This window comes from Aythya marila (assembly GCF_965140915.1).
Source record: "Aythya marila genome assembly, chromosome: Z".
NCBI lineage: Eukaryota > Metazoa > Chordata > Aves > Anseriformes > Anatidae > Aythya > Aythya marila.
The window spans coordinates 39,523,107-39,537,185 of NC_139080.1; the positions used below are offsets into that span (position 1 = coordinate 39,523,107).

General features: G+C 42.1%; 1 protein-coding gene across 5 annotated transcripts in view; it reads left to right on the forward strand.

The window, feature by feature from the left end:
* The first annotated feature begins 562 nt into the window (after positions 1–562).
* Positions 563–14,079, forward strand: part of CEMIP2 (cell migration inducing hyaluronidase 2) — a 56,398-nt gene continuing 42,881 nt past the window's right edge. For 2 of the 5 annotated variants that reach the window (XM_082783476.1, XM_082783474.1), the window contains exon 1: positions 6,346–6,516. The gene's annotated coding sequence lies outside the window, so the exon portion shown is untranslated. Of the gene's footprint in view, positions 602–5,479; positions 5,609–5,638; positions 5,847–6,345; positions 6,517–9,307; positions 9,371–14,079 lie in introns of those variants that run through there. The other 3 variants (XM_082783477.1, XM_082783478.1, XM_082783475.1) reach the window with 3 other exon arrangements.

The following is a 14,079-nucleotide window of genomic DNA, read 5'->3' on the forward strand; positions in this document are numbered from 1 at the left end:
GTTAACTTTTTCTTATATTCTTATCATCTCTTGTCACTAGCTACTGTTGGTACAAGCTGCTGTGCTAGACAAACCTCTGCTCACCAAACAGACAGATAGTCCAAATTTATTTATTTATTTATTTGAATAAACCTCACTGAAGTCAGTCATTGCATTTCACTACAGTGTCTTGTTTTAGAGGCTGACTTAAAATAAGAGGCATGTGTTTTAGAATTACTGAGTATGTCAACCCGAATTCTCTGTTGTTTTAAATGAACTGTGTTTTGCAGCGCTGGAAATGCACCTCAGAGAATCAAAGGACTCATTTCTGATGGTCAAATACTTCTTGTTTTTACATTTGGCTGTCATTCATATGAGACACTTCAATTCCTGTTTTTGTAAAAAAAAAAAACAAAAGGTCAGGATGATATCCTATGCAGGGAACCCAACAGATAACTTTTCCTGTAACAGTAATTAGCCTTTGTATTTTTTCTTTCCCAAAAGGAAAAAAGGTTCAGTCAGCCATTTTGTGACATACTGTGTTGACAGAAAACTGAAAATTTACTGGAAACAAACCCCTCCAGTTTTACGTAGGCATATGATTGCCTTGATACAATACAAGGTAAGCATTATTCTACAGTATGTGCTTCAAAAGTGCTTCACGTGTGTTTTCATGCAGTTTTAGAGACTTTTTTTTTTTTTAATAAAAAGAGTATCACTTTGAGGACTATGGTCTGAATGCATATTGGAGTTTAGAGCCCAAAGCTGTGCACAAAGATTTGCAATAGAAAATTATATTGTACAAGAGATCAGTTTTGCACTGCATGATGGAAGCTTTGTTTTCAACCTCTGTTTTATGCCATGAAAATGTATCTTCCCTTGGTGTTGTAAGGTTGCAATTTAATTGTTATTTTTTCAAAGATACAAAAAGTATCTTACTTGCATATGTCTCTTCTTGGATGAAATGGATTACCTGCAAATACAGCTTTTACACTTGAGTTTGGGAATGTATTAGAAGTGTTATAGCTTTTTTTTTTTTTTTTTTTTCTTTTTCCGGAACTATTTATGAATGCTTTTTAGTTATGTGATGTTCCTGAGCATTTCTGCTTGTAAATATTTATCCTGTGCCTTCAATCAGATATGTAATTCTTAAATATAAATGCAAAACATAATACATTTCTCAGCAGTGGAAGCCAGACTTTCTTTCTTTCTCCAAGATTAAGACAACACATTTGTGTGTTTGTGTGTATGTGTGTGTGTCTGTTATATTGAATATATCTGCCAATGTGAGTGAAGAATAGAAATCTATGTTTTGTGTTATGCTCTTCTTTTTGTAAATTTCTCAGTATGTTAACTAAAATTGTTGTCTGCTAAACACAAATTAGACCCCAAAAAAACTCAGGACATATATTTATGGCACAGAAATAATATGCATGTTCTGCATTATTAATGCTAATTATGAATGTAGAAATGCCATAAAGTGATAATGTTAAGTGCATGAGATGAAACACAGTCATAGATATTCCAAATAGTCTCGCTAAATTCTGGCAGGCAACTTGTAGGAGATAATGCATTTAATGATTTTTAGTTTGCTTTATGGATTATGAACTATAAGAGCTCACAATCCATAATTTATCAAAAAAATCTAATAGATATGTAAAGATCTGTAGACTGCAGCTTTTGGTTTAGGAGCACAGCACTCCCGACTGGACTCTTCTGGGACTGACTAGACTAGTAGTTTTTCTGGTTATATTTTGTTTCTGTTTCTTGACCAAACAGGCAGATAGGACCAAATTGCCCTTAGGGTTACCAGTAGATCATTTAACAATCAGTTTCCAGTAAATGTAAGCCAACTTTACTATTGCAGTTTCCTAGTATTTTTGGTGTTACATATCAACCCCAATCACATTGAAATAAATATTGAACTGACTTGGAAGGTGGACTCCTTCAAAGAAAAGCCTTCCCATGGAAAAATATTTAAATACAAAAGACAATCAGTTTAAATGTTTTAAGTTACATTGAACTAAAATCCAAACACAGTGGAAAAAAAATATTATAATTATTTCTTGGTGTGAGACGACTCAGCATATGGATAGCTTTGGTGAGAATTGTGACCTTTACTGAGACGATATTAAAAATTAATGCAATATGAGTTTGCATTTAGTATTTTCCAAACTGTACTTTACAGAATTATGGAAGACAAAATACATCCTTATCTCCTTTCCCTTCCTTCGCCTTGCCTCGCCTCCCCTCCCCTCAACTTCCCTCACTTAGCCTCTATGTTTTTCTGCTATATATATCTGTCTACTCAGCCTATTCTCATTTGGTCCTCATAGTTATATTCAACCTTTCTTTGAAAATCCTAGTTCACAAATCCTCCTTTAACCTTCACTGCAGCCTGCACTCCCTTCATTAACAGGAGTTTTGAAATGATTTTGCTGGTTCACTGTCAGTGTCTGCTTACAGAGAATAACATTTAAAAGACCAAAAAAAAAAAAAAAAAAAAATACCCTCACTTTTTCTTGTTGGCTTTCAACACTTTCTAATCTCTGTATGACCCAGAATCTTGAAATTCCAATGTGTTTCTCTGCTGTAAAATTGCTGGTAACACCTGAAGTGAAGAGGGAGAATGAATAGATAGGCTCTGATAGAACTTAGTGGATTGATTAGGGGAAGCTTTAAGGAGGTCTGTGAAATCCTTGAAGAACCCAGAGCAGAGTCTGCAGTCTTGTTATGTTTGCCACATAACACAGACTTTTGCTGTCTGTGTTTAGTGCTACTAATTTCAGTAGTAGTAAGTGAAGTCTCCAGTGACTTTCTTCATACTTTCTCACGGACCTGCAAAAAGAAACTTGAGTGCTAAGTGGCTTTGTTCTGACATGAATTAACAAAAAAGGCACAGTCCTTCAGTGGGCAGGGGAAGACTTCAAGGTGCAAATGTCAGAGAGGAATTGTAATACATTATGACACAAGAAGACACACTGAAACTACTCCCTCCTAAAACCTGGTTACAGATCTAAGCATTCCTCTAGTGTGCAATTTAAACTCTTTCATCTTCTACTTTAAGCTGTCATTACATCTTGTTAACTGCTGCTAGCTTTAGTTGAAGCACCATGTTTCAATGTAGGAGCAGGAGTTTACCAACAGCAAACCTCTTCAGCCCAGGCAGCCTTTGTTTTATTTCAGGAATCTCACTTTTCTTTGCCACACAATATGTTAAACTCCCAGAGAGGTAATTAAAAATACATGTGTTTAGTATGATAATTTAAAACACAGCTACTATATGGAAAAGGTATTACCACAGAGTACCCGGGATGAATGCCAGAAAAGGCAAAGAAACAAGGAAAGAAATATGTATGTTTGCTCTCTTATCTGCAATACACCAACAAAAGCAAAATTTTCTGAATCACAAGGACCTGGATAGGAATTCAGAGTTAGGCTCTGATCTTGAATAGTAACTGGACGCACTTACCACTGTCCTAGAATTTACTTTTGCTTAGAAATACAAAAGGTGGCTTCCTTCTTACTTATTTTGAAATCATTAGACCATGGTCACCACATCAGTGTTCTCTTTCAAATCTGTCTTTTGCTGCTTTTAAGGTTTGTGATATACATTAAGCACAAGGATTTGTCTGCTTAAACCCAAAGAAGTGTGAGGGAAGAAGTCGTGCCAGATGTAGATGCAATGCTTCAGTGCACCATTTGGGTTTGATATCGAGATTTCAAATAGTCAGGTAATCTTGCAGTCCGACCTTCCACATACTTAGGGGTTTAAGTTACTGTTACGTCCACATGTAACCATCACATTTGGAAATTGTAGCTTCTGGGTGATAATTCCGTTCTGTAACTGATCTGCTGTTTTCACAGTTGGCAGGTATTTGTGTTTTGAGTCAGATTAATGAGAGGCATGTGTGTGTGTCATTTAAAATACATGTATATATAACAATGTATTTAGCTTTGGACTACTTCATCTATGTAGAAGTGTTTCTACTTTTTACCCCATACAGTAAGTACCAACAAACATCTACCCATATATCTCTGAAACGAGATCTTTGCACATCCCAAACTGGGAATGTTGATCAGCAGTCTGAAGAAATGTTTAAGAAGTAAATGCTTCTTTCTGGTCTTGGACCCATATCTTTCCAATGGATAAGCAGTGCTGTGTGTGAATGGGGGAAAGAAAAAAAAAAACCATTGTTTAAAAAAAGCAGTTAAGAATAACACATTTTAAGAGGCTAGTTCTATTATTTAATGGGAACAGAAAACCTATCCGTCTGGCAAAATCATCTTTACATACATTTTCTGTGGGAGTAATATGTTAAGTGAAAATAATTTCTCAAAGGGGAAGAAAGGCTTAACTCTAAATATTTCATGAGATTTCCACAAATTAAATTGCATGAACATTCTGTTTCATTTGGCATTCTCAAGGAATAGTTCAGGAATATATGAAGAAAGATAACTGAAGGAGGGTTTTGATGTAAAAGTGGTTTTCAGGACGTCAGACACATGCTAAAAAAAAATAACAAAAAAAAGTCCATTCAGTAAAAAGAGTACACCAACTATTAATTTGCTACAGTTTCACTGTGTATGAACACAATTGTCTGTCCAAAGAGACAACTGAATTAATAATTGAGGATGTGCGTTTCATGGGCAAGAACAGTAGCACATGTGTAAAATGGATGTCCAGTGCAGTGCAGATTTTGTTTTGTTTTATTTTAAAATGGACATTTGCTTTCCAGCTGAAATATTTGAACTTCATGTTAAACAAAGATTAGCTGCTGTCATTTTGGCTTGGTCTTCAAAACTAAAGTCACTGGCAAATACTCAGATTGTGTGTGCATTTGTTGAAATGAGGCAAAGATTTACAGGCGCACGTGTTAAAAGGATTGCGCTCCCGGGCATTAAAAAAAAGTTAAGCTGAAGAAGACAAAGGCACGATCAAAGGGAGATGAAAACGCCTTACAAGCCCTTATACCCAAGGGCTTCCTTCGCCGTGGTTTACTGCAAGTTAGGAATTGCCCCAGCCCGTCCCGCGCCTCTGCCGACAAATCTGTCCAGCACTGCTCCAGACCTCGGTCACGAAGGGGTCTGCCTGAAATCGGCCTCCACCACCCACTGAGGATGGTGGCCACTGGACGGTGTCCTGGAGCCTTCGCCCCTCGGCCCCGAAAAGAGGGCGACCTCCAAGTTTTCGGGCTGATTGGATTTGCAGTTTGAGGGTTCAGTCACTAGATGTCTCCTCGGGCTGCACGGGCCGGCTGCGCTCAGCGGTAAACAAAGAAGAAATGGCTAGAACTGAAGTTACAGGGCAGCGTTTATAGGAATATGCATGAGTTATCACTTGGTTCCCAGCTGTCTGGAATTTTCCCAAGGAAATAATTAAGTTGGAAAATGTTGGCTGTATTTCCAGAACCGTTTCATTCAAAGCATTTTGAATCTGATCAGGGCTTCTTTTTTTTTTTTTTTTTTTCCTTTTTTTTTTTTTCTTTCCGATTTGTAGCGAGTTTGGCCCAACCTCAGTGCACTGGAAACGGTGGGAGGTCCCAAACTTAAGAGCAGCCCGTTGTCAGATCTACATCAAAGCCAGCAACCTGGGCGGCTGCCCTGGAGCTCCGGGCCTCCAGCGAAGGTAAGTGCTGGAGCTCCTCTGTTCCTCCGCGTTTCTGCATCAGACCGATGATGTGCTTTGCTAGGGAACAGCTGCGGGCACCGGTTCCTTAAAATCGAGAATATTTGGGGGTTTGATTTGATAGTAGTCCAAATCAGACCATATATTTATGTAGGTATATGTATACATGCAGAAACCAGAACCAGATTTTCCAGCCAGCTCTTTTACCAGGTCGGAGGCTGTCCGGGCACCGGCTCACGTAAGTACCTTTATTTTCTTTAAGCCCAAACGCGTGAATAACTTTATTCTCTATTTTCCCTAAGCCTGAACGGAACGATAACCAGCCGGTACCCGCTTGCTTCTCGCCGCCCTCCCTTGCTGCGGGTTTGTGCCTCCCCTCGCTGCCGCTGCTCACACCCGGCAGGGACCCCCACCACCACTACGCCCCCCCCCACACACACACAGCACCTGCGCCTTTGCACCGCGTTTTGGGGGCTCGGGCACCCCGCTGCACCTCTCTCTCCTCCCACACCCTCCCCACCGCCTCGCTGCCGGTCCGGGGGTCGCGGCGCCGAGCCCCCCAACCCGAGGGCACCCCCGCGGCGCCGGGCGGGGCGAGGGGCGGGCGGCTCGGCCCCGCTCCTCCCCGTGCCGGGGCGGTGCGGTGGGACGGGGGCGGGACGGGACGGGACGGAGGAGGAGGAGGAGGAGGCGGTGGAGGGGCGCAACCGCCTCCTTTCGGGGCCGGGAAGCGTCTCCCCCGGGGGGGTTGCGCCGTCGGCGGCCGCTGCCAGTTGCGTAAGGGCGGCAGCCGGGGCGGGGAGCTGCGGGGGGTGCCGAGCAGCCGTGCGGCCGCTCGCCCGCCGTGTCCGGGGCGGGGAGCGCCATGCCGCCGCCCTGAGCGCGCCGCCGCGACGCGACGGGCCCAGGTGAGAGCCGGGGGGAGGCACCGGCACCGGGACCTGGGCTGGGGAGAGGGAGCGGGGGGAGAGCGCCGCGCTGCCCGGCGGCCGCCCCGCACCGGCCTCTTTTGTTCCCGGCAGCGGGGAGGGAAGGGAAGGGAAAAGAAGGAAGAGGAGGGAAAGGGAGCGGCACGGCACGGCTCGGCTCGGCTCGGCCCCGGTGCCCCCGTGCCGGGGCCGTGCGGCCGGCGGCAGGTGTGGGCAGGGCGGCAGGTGGTGCGGGGACCCGCGCCGCTCCCCCTCCGGCCAGCGGCAGGGCAGGGGTCGTGTGCCCCCACTATGGGTTAGGGGCTGCCCGGCCGGCTCGTTGCCCGAAGGCTGTGTGGGAGAGGGGAAGAAGAAACAAAAAACCCACCCCGCAACAACAATGGGGGCCGTACCTCTCAGCCCTCCTAATGAAAGCGAGCGTGCGGTGACAATTGTGCTACATCACGGCTCGGTCGGGGCTGTGTGTCGGAGATGCCGTCCTCGCTTATGTTTTGAAGGCTGAAGTGGTGGTGCAGAGTCTCTTTAAAACCTTAGAGATTTTATATCCCTTAGCAGTTAAAACAATGAAATAGTGTCCCGAGCTACAAAGACAATTCATTGAGGTGGGTAAAATGGCACTTGAAATTTTGGGGTGGCATCAGTCTGGTTTTGATGCAGCAGGGCAAAAGATTTGTGAGAGTGTGGTGCCTACGTTACTGGTGTGAAACGGCCCGTGGATAGCAGCAGGGAGGAGCAGGAGAGGATCATCTTTGTTCTTACAGAGCGTGTGGTTGCTTTGTCTGCAGGGATCCTGCACGCTGCCTCTGGCAACGTGAAGTCTTCTGCCAGGTCGAGCTTGTTGGGAGCAATATTTAGCTTGTTTTTCTTGCCCTCTCCCTGCTAGTTCAGCATCCAGCAGAGAGTGTGTTGTGGGCAAAGTGCCCAGAAGAGTAAGTTTTGTGTAAAGCACAGGCAATACCCCCAGCTATGAATGGGATTCATGAAGGAAAAAGGAGGAGGAAGAAAAAAAAAGAAAGGGGAGAGTGAGAAAGAGGGAAGCAACTACAATGAAACAGAAAACAGAAGGTTGTTGTGAGGTCCTTGATGAAGCGAGGTTGCCAAAGTGCCTTCTGAAACCTAGTGTTTGATCTGAAGGTTAGATGTGGCGAGTGCTGCTAGATGTAGGTATTTTGTAGGTGGCAGACTATAAGGTTTATTTTAATTAGGAATGTCATTACTCTAACAGTGGCGAGGGTTGGTGGGGAGCTCTCACCAGTAAGTCTGATGAACAGGTTAATTGTTGGAGGGTGGACACACTAAACAGGAGATGTTGGTGACCCCAATGTAGGAAAAATGTGTTTTTTCTTTTTTTAAATCAGGTCCTATTATATACTCCAGAGGTTTCTCAGCTGTAACTGGTCCCATGACTGGAACAGTTACCATTTGGTGGCACAAATCACGCTTCTTTCCAGTTGACAAACCAAGTCACGGGGCAGAGGAACAAAAAGGTTATTTTTTCCTTTAAGGTGTGATTATAAAAATAGGTGAGGCAGAATGAGATCTGCTAATCCTAGCAGCTTGAAGAAAAAAATATGGGGCCAATCTGATTTAGACTCTTGGTCATAACATCCTTACCATGAAGGATGTCCACATACTGAAGAAAATCTGGACTAGAAGTCAGTACCTCTCCTTGGTGTTGAAGCAATGTTGTTTTTCTTCTACATGAGGGAGGAAGGACGGGCATTGGGAATGTTGGGGATGTTGTTCAGTGGCTCGGCGCAGCCAGATGTACCTGTGGGAGATAGGAAATGCTGGGCCTTGCCTTGCCACTGCTCTGGGCCTCTGCATTGTTTGGCCTCACATGGGAGATGATGGGCATGAAGAGCCATACCCCGGAGCTCTGCTGGGGGTCTCCTGCTCCTCAGCTCCTGCCTGTTCCCATCTGTGACCCAAAAGCTGTTGGCAGCAGTCAGAGAGAGCCTTATCAACTGGCCAGTCTCCGTGTCTGCATAGCCAAAACCTGTGTGTCGGAAGCACACTAGCAAATTGGCAAGGCAATTCTTTGAAATTGTCTGAAATGTACATCAAAACAAGATTAAAATCTGTAACATATAAATTACAGTTTCTTGTTTTGAATCAAGTCATGCTTAGACTTGATTCTAAGTCATTCTGATTCTAAGCTATTCTGAGCTTATTTTTACAAAAAAGGATTTCAGTGTTGATTTAGTGGAGATGTTTTTGGCAAGACAAATGGGAATGAATTGTTTGTAGATGTGGATTCAGAAATCCACAGAAGTATTTTCCTGGAACAGCAATACTGGGAAAGGAAATAGAGAGGGAGTAGAGAACTATATACCTTGAAGAAAGATGTGAGGGAGAAAAAGTGCTGAATTTGCCAATATGGAAAGGAAATACTGAAGATGTTAGAGAATGCATGCTTTAAGACCTGTATCTGATTTTCTTCCTTTGTTGTGAAATCCATTAACAAGAGAACATACTAGTAGCTCATCTATCTTTTTTTGGCATGTGGGACTGAAAAAAAATAAAAGGTAGAGTAATCATGTGAAATGACTGGCTGTACCTAGCAGCACATTGCAAAGCTTGGCTGCTGGGTGCAAAGTTCTTGCAGTTCTCTAGAAAGGAATTTACCACAGTAATCCCAAATATGAGCGCAGCTCAGCAGAGTGCATACTTAATGGTGGCTTAGAAGTCTTTGTTTTACATTTTGGAGACTTGCTTCTGTTCTGAGACAACCCATTTGACATCCCATTTCTGCTTGTGATTCTTACAGATGGGAAGTGATGGAGAATGTTTTTCTTCTCTAAAATTGTTCCTCACAAAAGCTTTACGTCAGGTAATTTAAATTATTGTACGTTATTCACCAGGCTCCCAGCTCATGTATTTGCATGACTCCTGTGATACCTTAAAAAGCTGGCACCCGGATGTATTCAGGTTACCATGCATTAACTTGGCTGTGAAAACCCCTTTCAGCCTGTACCAGGAGCAAGACTGTTAGTTGTGAAGCTTTGGGATGTCACGTATTTATCTGGTATTTGCCCCGCCCTTCTGCTGGAGGCCACCGATCCTGTAGCAGTTTTTAAGCTGTTCCCATGCTTCAGCTACCATGTAGCAGTCTGACACGTTAATTTAGGATATCAGGTAGTTATATGTTGTGCTTTTGATATCAATGGACAATTACAATGGTTGAGTTACGGGGTTTTTTGCCCTTAGAGCAAGAGGTGATTTTTGGAGAAGTAGGAGCACAGGATGGTTAAATGAGATTTTAAAGCGTAGTAGTAGAATGGCCCTATCATGGCAGAAAAAGTGTCCATCCAGACAATTACCTGATGTCTGACAGTGGTGAGTAATAGATGTCTGGTAAAGATATTGCATAATGTTGGAGGCTGGAAGCAGTAGTATCAACTTGCATCTCGAGGACTTCCTAAGCTATTCTTGGTGTAACAGTCCTTGACTGGCTTCTCAACTGTAATTCTGTTGCTTCCTGAAACTATATAAATTCTTAAAGTCCAAAACATCCAGTACTGATTCAGGTTCAAAAACCTCTTGTCTGCTTCCCTCCCCCTCTCCACCCCCCTTGGAATACTTATGAAGTCACTTGCATTCTCTGTGCTGCTGCTGACTGCATGGACCTCTGTTATGCAGCCTCTTAGTGATCTTTTTATGGGATGAATGATCCTTTGGGGATCAAACAGCTAAGAGGTGCTTATGTCAGATCTGCTTGCTCAGTGGATGCAATTTGGAATTCTTAGCTTAAAATCATCTCTTAATACAAACTCCTTGGCTCATGGAAATTCAAGGCAACTCTGAAAGAATGTGGGTGTGCAGCTACACCAATGCAGCCTATGGATGGCAACTTCTCAACCAGCATTGTCTACTTTGTAGCTGATGCACAATTAAAAAAAAAAATTAAAAAAAAATTGCAGAGAGAATCCTTTGAGTAATCAAAATAAGGGATGACGTGAGTTAGTTTGGGGGGGGGGGAAGACAGACCTTGGAGCTTTAGCAGAAAGGGAAACCAGCATACACGTACATGTAAGTACAAAGAACAAGGAGGAGGAAGAAAGAAATGTGTATGCTGTTGTGGAAGAGAACTGCCTTCTACATTCTGTGCTGTCGTATTTATTTATAATATTTTTTTAAGGCCTTTTCAGCCATAGTACTGGACTGGAAGAAATTAGATATTTGGCCCTCCTCCTCTGGAAGGCCAAAAAACTATTTAAAAAGCTGTATCAGTTATTCGTGGTAGTGCCAGAGCTGGACCTCACTTCCCTGAAAGCGTATTACTATTATATGGATTATTTTTTTTCTGAAGCTCTAAGATGTAGTGGTTTTTGATTGGATCTGTGTTCTTCCAGGTAAAAAGATATCTTGCAAATATTTGCAAATACATCTTCTTATCATCAATCTGATAAGTAGTAGTGTTTTTTTTTTTTTCCCCCTACCATCATCTTCAGGTGAATGCTGTGAATCAGTTACTTTCACATGGATGCTGTTGACTTACACGGAGCTATTTATTTGCTTAAAAGTAGGCTTGTACTGCGATGCATTGCTGAGCTCTGGGAGACCAAAGTGTTCTGTAAACTAAGCCTCACAATGTCCCTGTGACCGTTTTTCCTCATGTTACAGGCTTGGGGCCTAAATGAGCTGTGACTCATGCAGCAAGCTAATGACAGATGCATGATTAAAATGCGAGTCTCCACTTTTGATCCTTGTGCAAATTATTAAAGCTTTCCTTTCAGAGAATGAGAAACACAGTAAAAATGATTCCCTTTGTATAGTCTGTTTCAGCAGGTGTGAAGTCTCCTGGTGCACCGAGTGGGATCCTTTGTAGTAGAGACATTGGTAGATTCACTTGGATACAAATTAAAAAAATGGTTTCTGAAAAATTTCCTCCACCCAAACATTCTATTGTCTAAACAATGAATAGAAAACAGAACCGAGTTCCCTAATGTGTAAATAATTTATAAAGATTAACCATGTCAAACAGAAACAAAGGGAACAAAATTGAAGTTGCTGAAAGTGTTATGGCATAGTTTTAAATATATGGACCACCATTTCAGTGCCACAGCTTCTAGCTATTGTTTTCTTATCTCAAAAGGCAAGATCTAAAGATGTTACAAATGTATTATAGCAAACCAAAAATAACTGTGTCTTGACATCTGTTAGGAACAGGTGAGTGCTTATGGGAGAGTGGTGTCCAGGAATCAGAGAAGACAGAGGTATCCCTGCAGTCTCAAAACCATGAGGATCCCTGAACTTTGTATATCTAACTTTTCAGAAAGCTGATGTTTCATCTGCTGTGTCAAGTGCTCTCCTGGCAATTATGTGAGTGAAACCAAGTGACTAATGCAGAGCTCATTCACAAAAACAGCTAAGAGACAACAGTGTGCCCAATTATCCAATTATCATTGGAGAGAGGAAATGCTTCTTGTAGAGGTAAAAAAACAAACAAACAAACAAAAAAAAACACTTCACCTCTGATTTTTCAGCCCTCAACCTTAAGGGTGGTATACAAAACACCTTCAGAAGAAGCCAGGAACTAAATTCATGGCTCTCCTCTATGTTGTAAGCCATAAACATGAGAGTGGTTTCAGCTGACATACCATAATTTCATAAATTCCCACAGTCAAACGCATATTTCACAGACTACAAATTACCTGTCTCCTTCCCTTGGGAACCAAGCTTCTCTACCATCCCCTTCTTCTGCCCCAACATCCTTTCTAATCCATGGATATGAGTTGTTTTGCATATCACCAGAAACATATATAACTGTCTCCTACTTGTATACCGCTTTGAAATTCACTTCTGCATCTGAACCAGAAAACTTGTATGCTCAAAAGATTTTATTAGAGCAAGTATTAAAGATGGCTTTTATATATGGACCTTGGCTTACACTATAGATATTATTCATGCTTGTACTTCTGTGTCTTGATCCATGGTACTTTAGAAAGACTTCATTTTTGAAAATGTGTTCCTCAGCTTGATTAGTGCTTGTGCACCAATCTGATCTTGTTTTTTTTGTTTGTTTGTTTGTTTGTTTGTTTGTTTGACACACAGAAAATGCACCAAACAAACAAACAAAAAAAGCAGTACAATTAAGTCACTATGTAGTGAATTCAGAAAAGCTGGGTCAATGTGATTCATTTTGGACAAAGTTTTTTATAATTATTACCATGTAATATATTTGTATTTGTTTCTCATTTGCCATTGCTTTTATTCCTCTGATTTTCTTCTGAAACTGGTGGGCAAGGGAGAAGACTCAGTGGTGGCGTGCAGCAAGTAGTATATGTGACAGAAGTCATCTACTGCTTTTGCAGTTTATTTAGTTGGGATTTTGCAAACATCGTGATTTCCCACAGCTACCTAACTCTGTTAGTTTTACTGTGCAAATATTCCTTCCAGCTTTTGCACTTTGTGATGGAAAAGTAGTTTCCTATAAACATTCTGCCTGTTATAACAATGAATAGGCATAATTTCAAAACAAGGCAGTGGAATAAAATGTGAACCAACAGGGCAGAGCATGTGGATGCCCCCATGTGCCCATTGGGGATCTTTTTTCTTAAGGGAAAGCTTAAGATTTGTTGAGCTGGGGACTTCTGAGTCATTTGAAACATTTTCCTGAAATTGGTATCCCTAGCAGTTAATGGCCAACCTGGAAGCTTGTGAAGGCCGTGCTCATTGTACTTCGGTAGTTTATACCACGTTCTGTTCAGGAATTATAGCTACTCAGTAGAGTAGCTATACAGACTTCTTGCCCCTCTTGAGCACTTCACACCAGAAAAGTCCCTTTGCCAAGAAAGCAGCAGTGACCAACGTGGCACTGTGTTACAAAGGGAAATACTATTCTCGATGTGTGTGGATTTCTCCCACCCTTTCCTGGTGTTTTTCTTAATGACAATTAAATACTCTGAGATTAAGTGCTGTGTTAATAGGTCAGCATGCAACTGCTAGTGTTTGGTAGCCAAGAGCAACAAAAGTTTGGGGTTTCTTCTAGCTTCTTTTCTATTTAAGAATACTTATGACCTGTGAACTATGCACCCCTAAAATATACTTGAAAGGAAGCATTAATTTCTTTCCACTATGTAGAACTAAGCTTGCTTACTTACAAAGTTTTGAGAAGATGCAATGGTGAAGGAGTTTTACAGCACATCTGATAAGTGTTGCTATGCTACGCATTTCACAACAGATGTGTGAAACGTCTAGGTGTATTTCACACTTTTTGGGTGGTTTCAGATGATGTTTTGAACTGTCTTGTGAAAGTTGTAGAATAATCCAGTTCCTGTCCAGGAAACCAGCCCCCTCCTGAGTAACAGGAGCACATCACTCTCTTCTGGCTTCAAGAGAGTCAGATGTTATCCTGTGATTTGTACAGTGAATACATTTCTATTTTTTGCCAGTATGGGATAACGTAGGTTCATTTAGGTATATAGTAGTGGCACAAGTTGAAAGGGGTGAAAGAACATGTGAGGAGGCCAGAGATGTTGCAGCCTGCTCAGTGGCACTTTGGGGTTTGCTGGCAGCACAGCTCAGATGCGCTGTTGA